Source organism: Panthera onca, chromosome A3 (assembly GCF_046562875.1).
Source record: "Panthera onca isolate mPanOnc1 chromosome A3, mPanOnc1 haplotype 2, whole genome shotgun sequence".
Taxonomy (NCBI): domain Eukaryota; kingdom Metazoa; phylum Chordata; class Mammalia; order Carnivora; family Felidae; genus Panthera; species Panthera onca.
Window position 1 is genome coordinate 86,770,527 of NC_138341.1, and position 12,612 is coordinate 86,783,138.

A 12,612-nucleotide genomic window follows, 5' to 3' on the forward strand; every position below is an offset into this window, starting at 1 on the left:
AGAAATCAGTAACAGGAGGAAAACTGGAATATTAACAAATATTTGAAAATTCAACAACATATTCCTGAACAACCAATGGGCCAACAATAAAACCAAGAGGAAAAATAAAGTATCTTGAAACAAATGGAAACACAACATACTAAAACTTTGGAGATGCTACAAAAGCAGTGCTAAGAAGGAAGTTTTTAGTAATAAATTCCTATATTAAAAATAAGGAAGTTCTCAAATAAACAGCCTCACCTATACTCCAAAGAATGAGAAAAACAAGAAAAACTAGCCCAAAATTAGTAGAAGGAAGGAGATAACAATTATCTGTGCACATAAATGAAATAAAGAATAGATAACAAGGAGAAAAAATTAATAGTATGGAGGTTCCTCAAAAAATTAAAAATAGAACTACCCTACAACCCAGCGATTGTAATACTAGGTATTTGTCCAAAGAATACCAAAATGCTGATTTGAAGGGGAACATGCATCCCAATGTTATAGCAGTGTTATCAACAATAGCCAAATTATGGAAGAGTTTGAATGTCTATCGACTGATGCATGGACAAAGATGTGGTATATATATGTGTACACACACACACACACACACACACACACACACACAATGGAATACTACTCAGCAATCAAAAAGAACAAAGTCTTGCCATTTGAAACAATATGGATGGAACTGGAATGTATTATGCTAAGTTGAATAAGTCAGTCAGAGAAAGAAAAATATTAAATGATTTCATTCATATGTGGAATTTAAAAAACATAACAGGTGAACATGGGGGAAGGGAAGGAAAATAAGATAAAAACAGAGAGGGAGGCAAACTGTAAGAGACTTTTAAATACAGAGAACAAATTGAGGGTTGATTGAGGGGTTTTGGGTGTGGGGATGGGCTAAATGGTCAAGGGGCATTAAGGAGAGCACTTGTTGGGATGAGCACTGGGCATCATATGTAAGAGATGAACTACTGGGTTCTATCCTGAAATGAATAGTACACTGTATGTTAACTAACTTGGATTTAAATAAGTAAATTTAAAATTAAAAAGAAAAGATTAACAAAGATAAAGTGGGCTTTTTTGAAAAGAAACAAAGTTGGAAAACCTTTGGGTATAGTACAAGAAAAAAAAAATAAAGAGGACAAAAAATCTGAAATAAGTGAGGAGACATAACAGCTGATACCACAGAAATACAAAAATTCATAAAAGAATACTAAAGCAATTATATGCCAACAAATTAGATAATCTTGAAAAAGCTGATAAATCCTTAGGAATATATGATCTGCTATATCCGAATTACAAAGAAATGGAAAATCTGAATTAACAAGAAAGGAAACTAAATTAGTAATCAAAGTCTCCCAACAAAGAAAAGCCTAGGACCAGATGACTTTATGGGTGAATTCTACCAAACTTATAAAAAAAAGAATTAACATCTGGTCTCACACAGAAATTAAAGTCCAGAAATACAGACACTACCATACTCCACCCCTTCTGATTCATTAGCCCCATTCATATTCCCAGATGAAGTCTAGTCCCTTCTTCAGCTTCTTTAGCAGTTGCTGCATGAAGTAATATTTTAGAAGTAACACAGCTTCTTTAGCACCTCTAGAAGTGGTAAACTCCAACTCTGAGTGTCATGTATCACTCAAAGTTCCAGGGAGCTATCAAGTCACACAACAAAGAGCAAAGCACCTGAGAATTTAGAAATAACCAAAGCCCAAGAACAATTGTGATTGCTCCAAGAGCTTACCTTCTAGGCCCTAATTCTCATGTGAGAGCATTTTCCAAATACAAGTTACTTTTCCAAACCAAAACATTTAACAGTCAAAAATTACACTGAGGTCATCAACCAAACACAGAGAATTGCATAAATGTGGTGTAGGTGAGAGCAGAGTGTATACAGAGGAAAAAGAGAGAGACAGAGAGAGACAGAGAGAGAGAGAGAGAGAGAACAAAAGCCCTCTGGTTTCAGCTTTTGGGCTGTCCAAACTCAGCTGGACCAATCTCCATTGGCTGGCCAGAACCCATTGGCTGTAAACCACCGGCCTTCCTTCAGGATGATTCACCTCTTTCTATGCACTGGACCAGCTCCACCAACATCTCTGCCATTTTCATGGGCTCCTTGGCCTTCTCCTCGGCCTTCTTATTCCTTTTGGTCACTCTGCCTTTGACTCCATCATTTGGATTCTGAAGATGATTCAGGGTGCTCTCCTCTGAGGCTTCCCCTCCACCTGTGTTTTTATTTGGATGAGCATATTGTCCATCTGCCATAGTTTGCTGCTTCTGCATGTATGCTCTCCCCCACTCCTGGGTGAGGGCCACATTGTCATCCAGCATCTCATTGATGACTGGCAGCAGGATCTGTTGGAAATCTTCCTCAGGCTCCAGCACTTTCACCTCCTCCAGCTCTGCCAGCTCGAGGACATCGAAGGGCCATATTCTCTCCCACTTCTCCAGAATTTTGCTATCAATGTCTGCAACAAAGAAAGAGAGATGTGATTTGTTGAAAATTTAAATTTTATGTTACACACTATCTGATGTAACCTGTCTGGTCATTTTTTTTGGACAGCCCAACTTAGCCCAACTCCTAGAATAGGAGACTTGATCTTGGTATTCTGTACAAATTGATGTAATACCATGATGCATTTCAGGGGATTCTGGGCATAGGAAGAGATATTTGCAAAGGCTCTTGAGGGGCTGGAGAATGACAGGAGGACTGTCTGCATTGGACCCTAATGTGCACAGGGACTGGGTATTTTTGAACTTCATAAGTTGTCTTGCTATAAATTTATTTCAGTAGCTGACCTGACAAGTGTATGAGGTCAAAACCTTTCCAGGTGTAATAAAAAAATTACCATGCTAATAAAAGTATTTATTTTCTTGAAAAGACAAAAAAATTAACATAATTTTTTCCAAACCATTACAAAAATTTGAAGAAGACAGAATACTTCCAAACTCATTTTAAGAGGCCAGTATTACTCTGATAACAAATCCAGATGAGGATACTACAAAAAAAGAACTACAGGTAAGTATCCTTGATGAATATAGACATAAAAAAACTCAACAAAATTAAATTCAAACAGCAAATCAATTTCAATGGCACATTAAAATGGCCATACACCAAGATCTATATATATACATATATATATATATATATATATATATATATATATATATATGTATATATATATATATATATCTCTGAAGTATATATATTTTCCATATGTGTTTCATATTACATATAATGAAATATACATATATATCTCATAAGAATATTATTCACCCATTAAAAAGAAGGAAATCCTGCCATTTGTGAGAACATGGTTGGACCTTGAATACATTTCACTAAGTGAAATAAGCCTCTAGAGAAAGATAAATACTGCCTACTATCTTTCTACATGGAATCAAAAATAAATTTAAATACATAAAAACATAGAGTAGACTGGTGGTTGCCAGGGGCTGGAGAGTGGGGGGAATGGGGAAATGGTGGTCAAAGTGTATAGACTTTCACATGTAAGTTGAGCAAATTCCATAGATCTAATATACAGTATGTGAGTTAAAAATACTGTATTGTACACTTGAAAGTTTATAAGGTTCTCACCATAAAAACAACACCATGGTAACTATGCAAGGTGAAGGATATATTAACTAACTTTATTGTGGTAAACATTTTGCAGAGTATGTGTATTGTTATCACACTGTATACCTTAGACTTACACAATTATGATGTTAATTACAGCTTAATAAAATTGGAGAAAAACATGTATAATAACGATGTTTGCAAGAGAAAAAAATATATATGTATACACACAGTTCAATTCTATAACTTTGTATTTATGATGTGATAATCATTAGCCTAAAATTACCCATGACATTAAAATTCTGTACAAGGTTTTGACACAGAAATTAAGATAGAATACCAATTTAAAAATGTTTGGAATGCTGTATCCCGTGTTGAAAAGTATAAAAAAGATATTTTTCTTTTAAGAGTATGGAACATTATGCCAAAGGCAATGACTTCCCATAAGGAGAACTTCAATCTCGAAGGCATTCTTGTTTCTAGAATAACAGTCTTTACATCTCTGTTACTTTGTCAAATGAAAGGCATTTCTCAGATTTAACAAAACACCGTACACTCAAAATGCCATTTGCTTATTTTAAGATGCAAACATCTTTAGGATGTGAACTCTTAAACAGCACTTCAGTGATTCAGTGTCTTGACCACATGAACAGGGAACCCTTCTATAATATGCATCCTGAAATGGATCATCATGGCTGCTTCCAAGCAATTAGAACCAAGTTCTGTTCATCACTCTTCATCTAATTTGGCTGGTCCTTGTTAAAATCAACACAAGAACTTTTTGTTGCATTGATGTACAAGTAAACTCATGCAGTTGTACCCAAGTGACAAATTGGCAAAGCAATAGTATAGGCTGAGAGTGATTTGCAATACTTACCAGGAGCCAAGTTGTAACATGCTAATGATATTCCACTCTCAGGTTCAAATTGGACTGGAGATCATTTAATGTCTCCTTGGAAAAGAGCTCAAAGAAACCCAAGAAACTCAAAGATCTGGAGATCTTCCAGACTGTCTAAGAAAACACATGTGAATATTAAACATCTCTTTTCAGAAGAGTTGCCTCAAACATTAGTTTATGCCCCTAAAGAAAACTGTGAGAAATCCAACTAGGTTGGGATTCTAGCAGGATGGGACATATTTGAAAACAGGCAGCTAAAGTTTCATATCTGAAGTCTTTGAACTTCTAACCAACTTGAGAACTGAAAGGAGGGAGCTCTATTGTTCCTTTCCATCCCGCCCCACCAAATAATAACAAACACCAACTAAACATTTATTGTTGAAAGAGATCAGACTTGAGCAACCTGCTCCTTATAAGCAATTACCTTTTCCTGCCCTCTCCTGCTTCTGCTTTCTCTCCTCTTCCTTCTGCCATGGTTGTTGAGTGCATCTCAAATGCCAAGCAAGTACTGAATTCTAAAGACAGCCCTTTATTAGTTACACTTTTTCAGAAGAAAGAGTGATTAAGTCTATGTCAAACCTGGCTAGTATGTAAAAAATCTAAAAGTCACATCCAGCTATGATCTTAACCATAGTCTTCATGCTTGGGAAAAAATTGAGAAAAGTGTTATCTCTGATCTTGCATTTGTTGTGTTTCCTGCAAAGAATGTCTTTTTTTTTCCCTTTTCTCTGTCTGAACTATCATCCTGTTCACCCCTTAAAGACTACCTGTAATGTCCTTTTCAAAGCCCCCCTGTTAGGGTGGGTCCTTGCCAGGTACTATGTGTATGTCCCTGGTCTATCTATGGCACTTATCCAAATCTTCCCTGGCACTGCCTGTCCTCTCCTCTACAACTTTTTAAAAAAAATTTTTTAATGTTTGTTTATTTTTGAGAGAGAGAGAGAGAGAGAAAGAGAGAAACATACAGAGAGAGAGAGAGAGAGAGAGAACAAGCAGGAGAGGGGCAGAGAGAGAGGGAGACACAGAATCTGAAGCAGGCTCCAGGCTCCGAGCTGTCAGCACAGAGCCTGATGTAAGGCTTGAACTCATGAACCGTGAGATCATGGACCTGAGCCAAAGTTGGATGATTGACCAACTGAGCCACCCAGACAACCCTAGATATTTTTATTTAAAATTTATTTACTTATCTTGAGAGAGAGAGAGAGAGAGAGAGAGAAAGCTGGGGAGAGGCAGAGAGAGAGAGAGAGAGAGAGAGAGAGAGAATCTCAATCCGGCTCCACACTGTCAGTGCAGATCCCAACATGGGGCTGAGAACCCACAAACTGTGAGATCACAACCTGAACCAAAATCAAGAGCCAGCTGCTTAACTGACGGAGTCTCCCAGGCCTCTCCTGTCCTCTGTATCTTGAGCTTCCTGAGGCCAGAAGCCATTTCTCACTCATCTTTGTATCTCCCAACAACTAAATGCAATTGTCAAGGGTGGAGGCTTGATAGAACTTCTCAAGTAATAAGTTCAAGTATATATTTTGTTTGTTTTCTACACACATTCTGCAATTAGCGGTGTCTACAGCCACCTCTTAGTGGATCATGAGAGGGCTTATAAAATGTTCAGAAATTTTGTGAGCCCAGTGTTAAACACAGCCATTATTAAAATTTAAATTACATAAGCCTACAATGAAATGGATTTTATTAAAAAGTAATAAATGCTAAAAAAAACATGACTTCCTCATGATTTTACATTGTGCTAATATCTCGCCTCTTGAGATTATTCCTATTTATTGCATATGCATGGTGGAAACGCTATAGAGGGATGGTTGTCTACACATCTCTTCTTGTCTCTGCATGCAGTGATACCAGCCTAGCAGCTTGAAATCTGCTACGGGTGGAACATTTGCTCCTCAGACATTGGCGAAACTGCAAGTCAGGGGTCACCTACTTCCACTCCAGAGACTAGCTAATGCACTATGTACCTATTCTGAAATCAATTCTCCCTTAACCACATTTAGTACTCTCATAATCCTATTTTCTTTTTTTTTTAATGTTTATTTATTTTTGAGACAGAGACAGAGCATGAACAGGGGAGGGGCAGAGAGAGAGGGAGACACAGAATATGAAACAGGCTTCAGGCTCTGAGCTGTCAGCACAGAGCCTGACGTGGGGCTTGAACCCACCAACTGTGAGATTATGACCTGAGTTGAAGTCAGACTCTTAACCGACTGAGCCACCCAGGCGCCCCATCATAATCCCATTTTCTAATTCACTAAACATGACACCAGAATTCTTTCTACATAAAGACTGGTAATAGTCAAAGATTTATAATATAGAAAAATGCATTTTAGCCCTAAAGAGGCACCAAACACATTATGTTCTTGTACTGACAAAAGTCAGTATAGACTCTTGCAACGCCACAAGGTTATGATAATGGATTCAATTTTTATTATACAATCATGAAAAAATTATCTCTGTCATTTGAGCTCTAAGTTTCTTGAAAGCTAAGAAAGACGGGGGTCCTCCCTATAATTTTTCACCAGAGTATAAAATGAATAAAATAGAAAGCATTTTCCTGTCAGTGGAATCACTATGCTGAATTCTTTTTTAAGAGAAAAAAAGGTTTAAATACTGCATTTAGAGATTTAATATAGAATAGAGTGAAGCAATAAAAAAGCCAGTGTGCTACTTTATAGGATTACTTCTGAATCTGATTAATTCTCCCTCCCTTCCTCTCCTCCCCTTCCTGTGCCTTCTTTGCTCTCCCTTTTCAAGAAAGACTTTCTCTGAAGTTGGAGGAGCTGAGCAATAAAACAGATCAGGTTTAAGAGAAGCAATAACCCACCTTCAGATTAGCTGTTATAATTCACTTGAAATGTTTGTATGGGGTTATTTGGGGTGAAACAATTCAGGATCCACTTTGTATACAGTCAAGTGCCGCCTTTTCTTGTCTTCAGCAAGAAAAACAAAATGAGAACAAAAAGAAACCTTGTCTTCTACCTGAAAGTTGAGAGAAATTCAAGATCCCAAGAGTTGCTGTTGCCTGTGGTCATTTTCCATTGTTCATTCTATTTTTTTCCCTAATTAATTCCTTTTTCACCTTATCTTGCTCTCTTCAACAATAACGCTTTCCTTTTCAAAATCTGCTTACCTAAGAGTGTTGTGAACCAATTTGGAGTGGTATCTTGATGGAAGTTTTATGAACATTGCTTACTGTAAGTAAAAGACATGGGAGAAGTATGGAGATTATATGTATATAAATATATCCTGCTTTTAAAAAATGAAGTGAAGATTAACACATTCTCTCAAAGATACATCTACTCAACCAGCGGGGATCTTTCTAATTTTTAACAACTTTATTGATCAAATACCTTTCTTCATACTGGAACAGTGAAAGGAACTTTAGGAAACAAAATGGTTTTATTTTTCTGTCTCCACACTTCTGCTGCCATGAGGAAACTTGGTATATTGGAAATAAAAACACCTGAGTTTCAATAGAAGTCTGGGTTGGAATTTTGCTCTTCCATGTGACTTTCAACAGATCAACCCTTCGTAAGCCTCAATTTTAACATCTGCAAAGTAGGGATAATGGTTTTGTTACCTACACTGGAAGATGAAGAGAGGAAGGAAGTACCTGAAAAATCTTTGTAAATAGCAAAGTGCTCTCACATCGTAAGGTTGCTGTCAATAGTCTGGAATTCGTCTTCTAGAGGTACATCACTGGGAAAAAGATGACATTGACTTTTGAGGGTCTGGAGAAAGATTGCCTCTCGTACTTTCTTCCATGTGACTCGATAGCCTGAGTACCCTTGGTAGTGGCCATTGTAATGAAACAAGACCAACTGGAAAGCTTAATTAGCTCAATAGATACCAAAATAAATTTCTGAGTCTAGAGAACTCTTTCACCATAAAATTAAGATGTTGCAATGTGTGTAAAATGTCGATTACATGAGAGTCTCCTTTTGGTCCACACTGTGAATTGGACAGTAGAGAGGTCACCAACTGTGCCACTGAGAGTGGGCACTTGCAGGGCGATCATTTTCCTCACCTACAGGGTGGACAGGCACCCTGTATCTGAAGAGGTGTGCAAGCCTCTCCATTGCACACACCTGTGAACAGAACCAGTCTCTCCTGCAGGGGGAATGAATGACAGTGACCAGCCATTGTGGGGAGAAGCATTTGGAGGCTTCTCTTTCCAAGATTTAGTTCCAACTGTCTCAGCCCAGATGGGATCTTGGGAAACTGAGAGGCAATTGCCTTTGTATTATCTTGAGTGGATTTTTATTACCCCCTTTCTCAGAGAACTTTCAAAAAAAAAAAAAAAAAAGAAAGCCCCTTGCTGTTAAAAATAAAACATGCACATACATTAGGGTGTGTTTTTTGACAGGGAGATATTTAGTTGAAAAATATCCAGTGCAGTCCAGGGACTGTTTAGAGGGACTGAGTGGCCTCTTTGGTCTGAGCTGTGTGTGCCAAGTGTCTGGAGGGACTGCAGGATGGAAGTTTCAGTGAGGAAAGCAAAAGTGAGCAAGCCCACTCTGGCAGCATGGGTGCAGGGAGGACACAGAGGGGTAAGCATTTTTTAAGCTGGTGTTGCTGTCGGTTTCTGCTAGGACGGTTCCCACCAGGGCAGCTTCCAACCTGCAGCAGACCCTCTCCCTCCTCATTCATTGCAGCACTGCTCAGGATTCTGGGAAAATTGATTTTCCATTTTTCATTCTTAAACATCACACCACACCTATTTTCTTGCTCCAAAGCTAAGCTTTCTAAAGTCCTGATGTGCATGACGATTCTGACAAATCTACACTTCTACAAATGTGGGGAATGGCTACGGGGAATTCAGCCATGAACATGTTCTGTCTGCCTCTCCTGATGAATGCTTTCAATACTGAATGGCTGTGCTACATGCTACAGACCTGGCTGACTATGCCCTATTGAGCGAGAATACCCGTGCCAGCAAGACATTGTAAAGAAACATCCACTCGAAATTTATACAAAATGCCAGCAACAGAAAACTCATCCATCCCCAGTGGGTCATCTAAACAAAAATGAAAAATAGAAAATGGAGGTATTTTGATCCCAGTGTCTTCAAAGAAAAATTTCACACAAAGGTACATGCACACACATAGGCACACATGCACACACTGGGACCGTGCACATACACAGACACACATATGCACACACACAGGCACATGCACACACGCAGAAACATATATGCACATACAGACACACATATGCACACACAGGCACATGCACACATAGTCATACATATGCCCACACACGGGCACAGGCACACACACATTGGCACGTGCATGCACACGGAAACACGTGTATACACATAGGCACAGGAACACACAGACACACATATGCACACACAGGCACGTGCATACACAGACACACATAGACACACATATGCACACAAACAGGCACACATATGCACACACATAGGCATAGGCACACACAGAGGCACATGCATGCACACAGACACACATGCATACGCGTAGGCACAGGCACACAGGTGTACACACACAGGGACACATATGCACACACACACAGGCACAGGCACACCCACAGGCACACATATGTACACACATAGGCACAAGCACACATATGCACACACACAGGCATAGGCACATACAGGCACATGCATGCACACACACACACACACGGGTATACACACAGGCACAGGCACACACACAGGCACACTATGCACACACAAAAACACAAGCATTTGTGCACATTCTTCAAACACAGGTCCTGAAGCTCAAACTTGAATTTGTTAGGAAAAAAAAAAAAAGGAAATCTTAACAGACATGAAGCATTTAGTGTGGTATTTAGGTCATTTCGTATTGTGTATAATACATGAATTTTCTCTATTTTTTAAAATTATAATATTTTTAGTTTTTTTGTGCAAACTAAAGCAGATAAGCCTGCCTGGCTAGTACCAGGCTTTCTCTGAAACTGTACTTCTGACATTTGTCCTTCAATGACCTTCCAAACTACACACAAAGAAAGCCATTGTTGGGAGCAGTGAAGAAGAGGGGAGGGCAAGTGCTGATCTCAGTCAACCTCCCACCCTCCCTCGTCCAGTCCTTCCTTCTTTCTTGATCTAATACCACCTAAATTACTGGAACATCTCATTCTAAATGAGTTTTGCAGAAATCAAATTCTAATAATTTATGGGCCATTGCATTCTTAACCTTTTACTGAAGTATACAGTATGCAGAAAATTGCACATATCGTAAAGAAATCCTCACAAATATAATGTCCCCATGTAAACAGCACCTCAAGAAACAGAACATCCCCAGTAATTCCAGAAACCCTCCTTGGGCCCCTTTTAATCACTACTTCCCACCGAGAGGACCACAATTCTGACATCCAACAGTTTATGTTAGCTTTATTTATCTTTATAATTTTTATGAACTACAAATGCTTGTATTTTATTAATGTTTATATTCTAGTCTGTCTGGCTTATTTCACTTACTGCTATGTTTATGAGATTGACCCATATTGGTTTTATTCACATAGTATTATGGTATTCTATTGTATGAATATGCCACAATCTCTTCACCCAACCCACCGGTGATGGATATTCAGGTAATTTCCAGTTTCTGGCTATTACAATTAGTTACACTATGACATGTCTTTTGATGAAAACATGTACACAACCTTAGGGGTATTAACATAAGGGTAGAATTTTGAGTCACGGAGTATGAAAGAGTTCAGCCTTAGTAGACACTGACAAAGAGTTTCCATTTTGTTGGACAAAATGATCCAACAGTGACCAATTTATGCTGGATCTAGAAGTGTCTGAGAGTTACATCCTTAACAATAATTAGTACTTTTTGTCTTTCTAAATTTTTTTTGCTATTATATAGTGGTTTTAATTCCCATTTCACTAATCACTAATGTAATTGAGCATTTTTTCATACACTTAGTGGCTACTTGGATAACCTTATCTTGGGTTCCTATTTCTTATTGATTTGTAGGAGCTCTTTATATTTTGTGGGTAGGAGTCCTTGGTCAAATATGTATGGCTTACTCTATCATTCTCTCTATGATGACTTTTGGTGAATCCAAGTTATTTATGTTAATGTGGTCTAATATATTGTATTTTTTTCTTTTATGATTAGTACATCTCGTGCTCTCTAGTTAAGCAGTTTTTTTTTTGTCTTCCCAAAGTCATGAAGAAGTCCTTTTATGATTTTTTCAAAAAGCTGTATTTTTTCTTTCATATGTGGATCTTTAATCCATCTGGCATTAATCTTTGTGTACGCTGAGAGGTAGGAGTTAGTCACACCTATTAGATATTCCATACAAATATCCATTTAACCTAGTATCCTTTGGAAATCATTATCCTTTTTAAAGCTATACTAGAGTGTTGCCCTGCACATCTTTCATAAACTACTTTCTGACAAGAATGTAAACAAAGAGTATCACACAGTTCCTTACTTTTTCAAACATAAATGAATCATTTCTTTATATCTCAGACTCATTTATTATGAATAAAGAGTTCCTTAGGGAATATTGGATTATATAGATCTATTTGTAACTGCACAAGATGGCATCAATTTTTTAAATATTGTACGTACATTTTTCATCGCTTGTATTAATTATTGTTCTGCTCTTACCCACCAGCATTCTCGGTGACCTCTCCTGCTTCCAGAAGTACCAGTGTAGCCATTCTAATATGCTACTTATAATTTCACATGGAGTAGGAATTAGATGCCATGGGTCAGGTGTCCCAGGCTAGGACAGCTCCATGGCAGGGAGTTTATTGAGGAGTGCAGTTGAATCAAAGTGTGCGGGAGAGTGAAGGCATTGATGGAGCAGAGCCTGAAGCGGGGAGTGAGCACAGTCACATCAAGGGCCTCAGAGGGAGCAGCATGGATCTCAGTTAATGCCATTTCAGTGGAGGGCACTGGGCATCTATACTTTTTCATCAACCACACATTGGATGCTGCCTGACCCTGAGCAAGGCCCTCCAGCTATGAGCAGAGGGCTACCTGAGCTCTGTCCTCATCTGGCAGAGTAGGGGCATCCAACCTGCAGGGCTCTGCCAGCACACAGCAGCATCCACCTCACCAGAATCCCGATTCTTCTGACAGAGCATAGCATGGGAGTTGGGGATAAAGTGCATCAACATCCATGCATG

At 38.5% G+C, this 12,612-nt stretch overlaps 1 pseudogene; it reads right to left on the reverse strand.

Annotated features, from left to right (window-relative positions):
• Positions 1-2,043: 2,043 nt before the first annotated feature.
• On the reverse strand, positions 2,044-12,141 carry LOC132672088 (MORF4 family-associated protein 1-like; annotated as a pseudogene).
• Between the last annotated feature and the right edge of the window lie 471 nt (positions 12,142-12,612).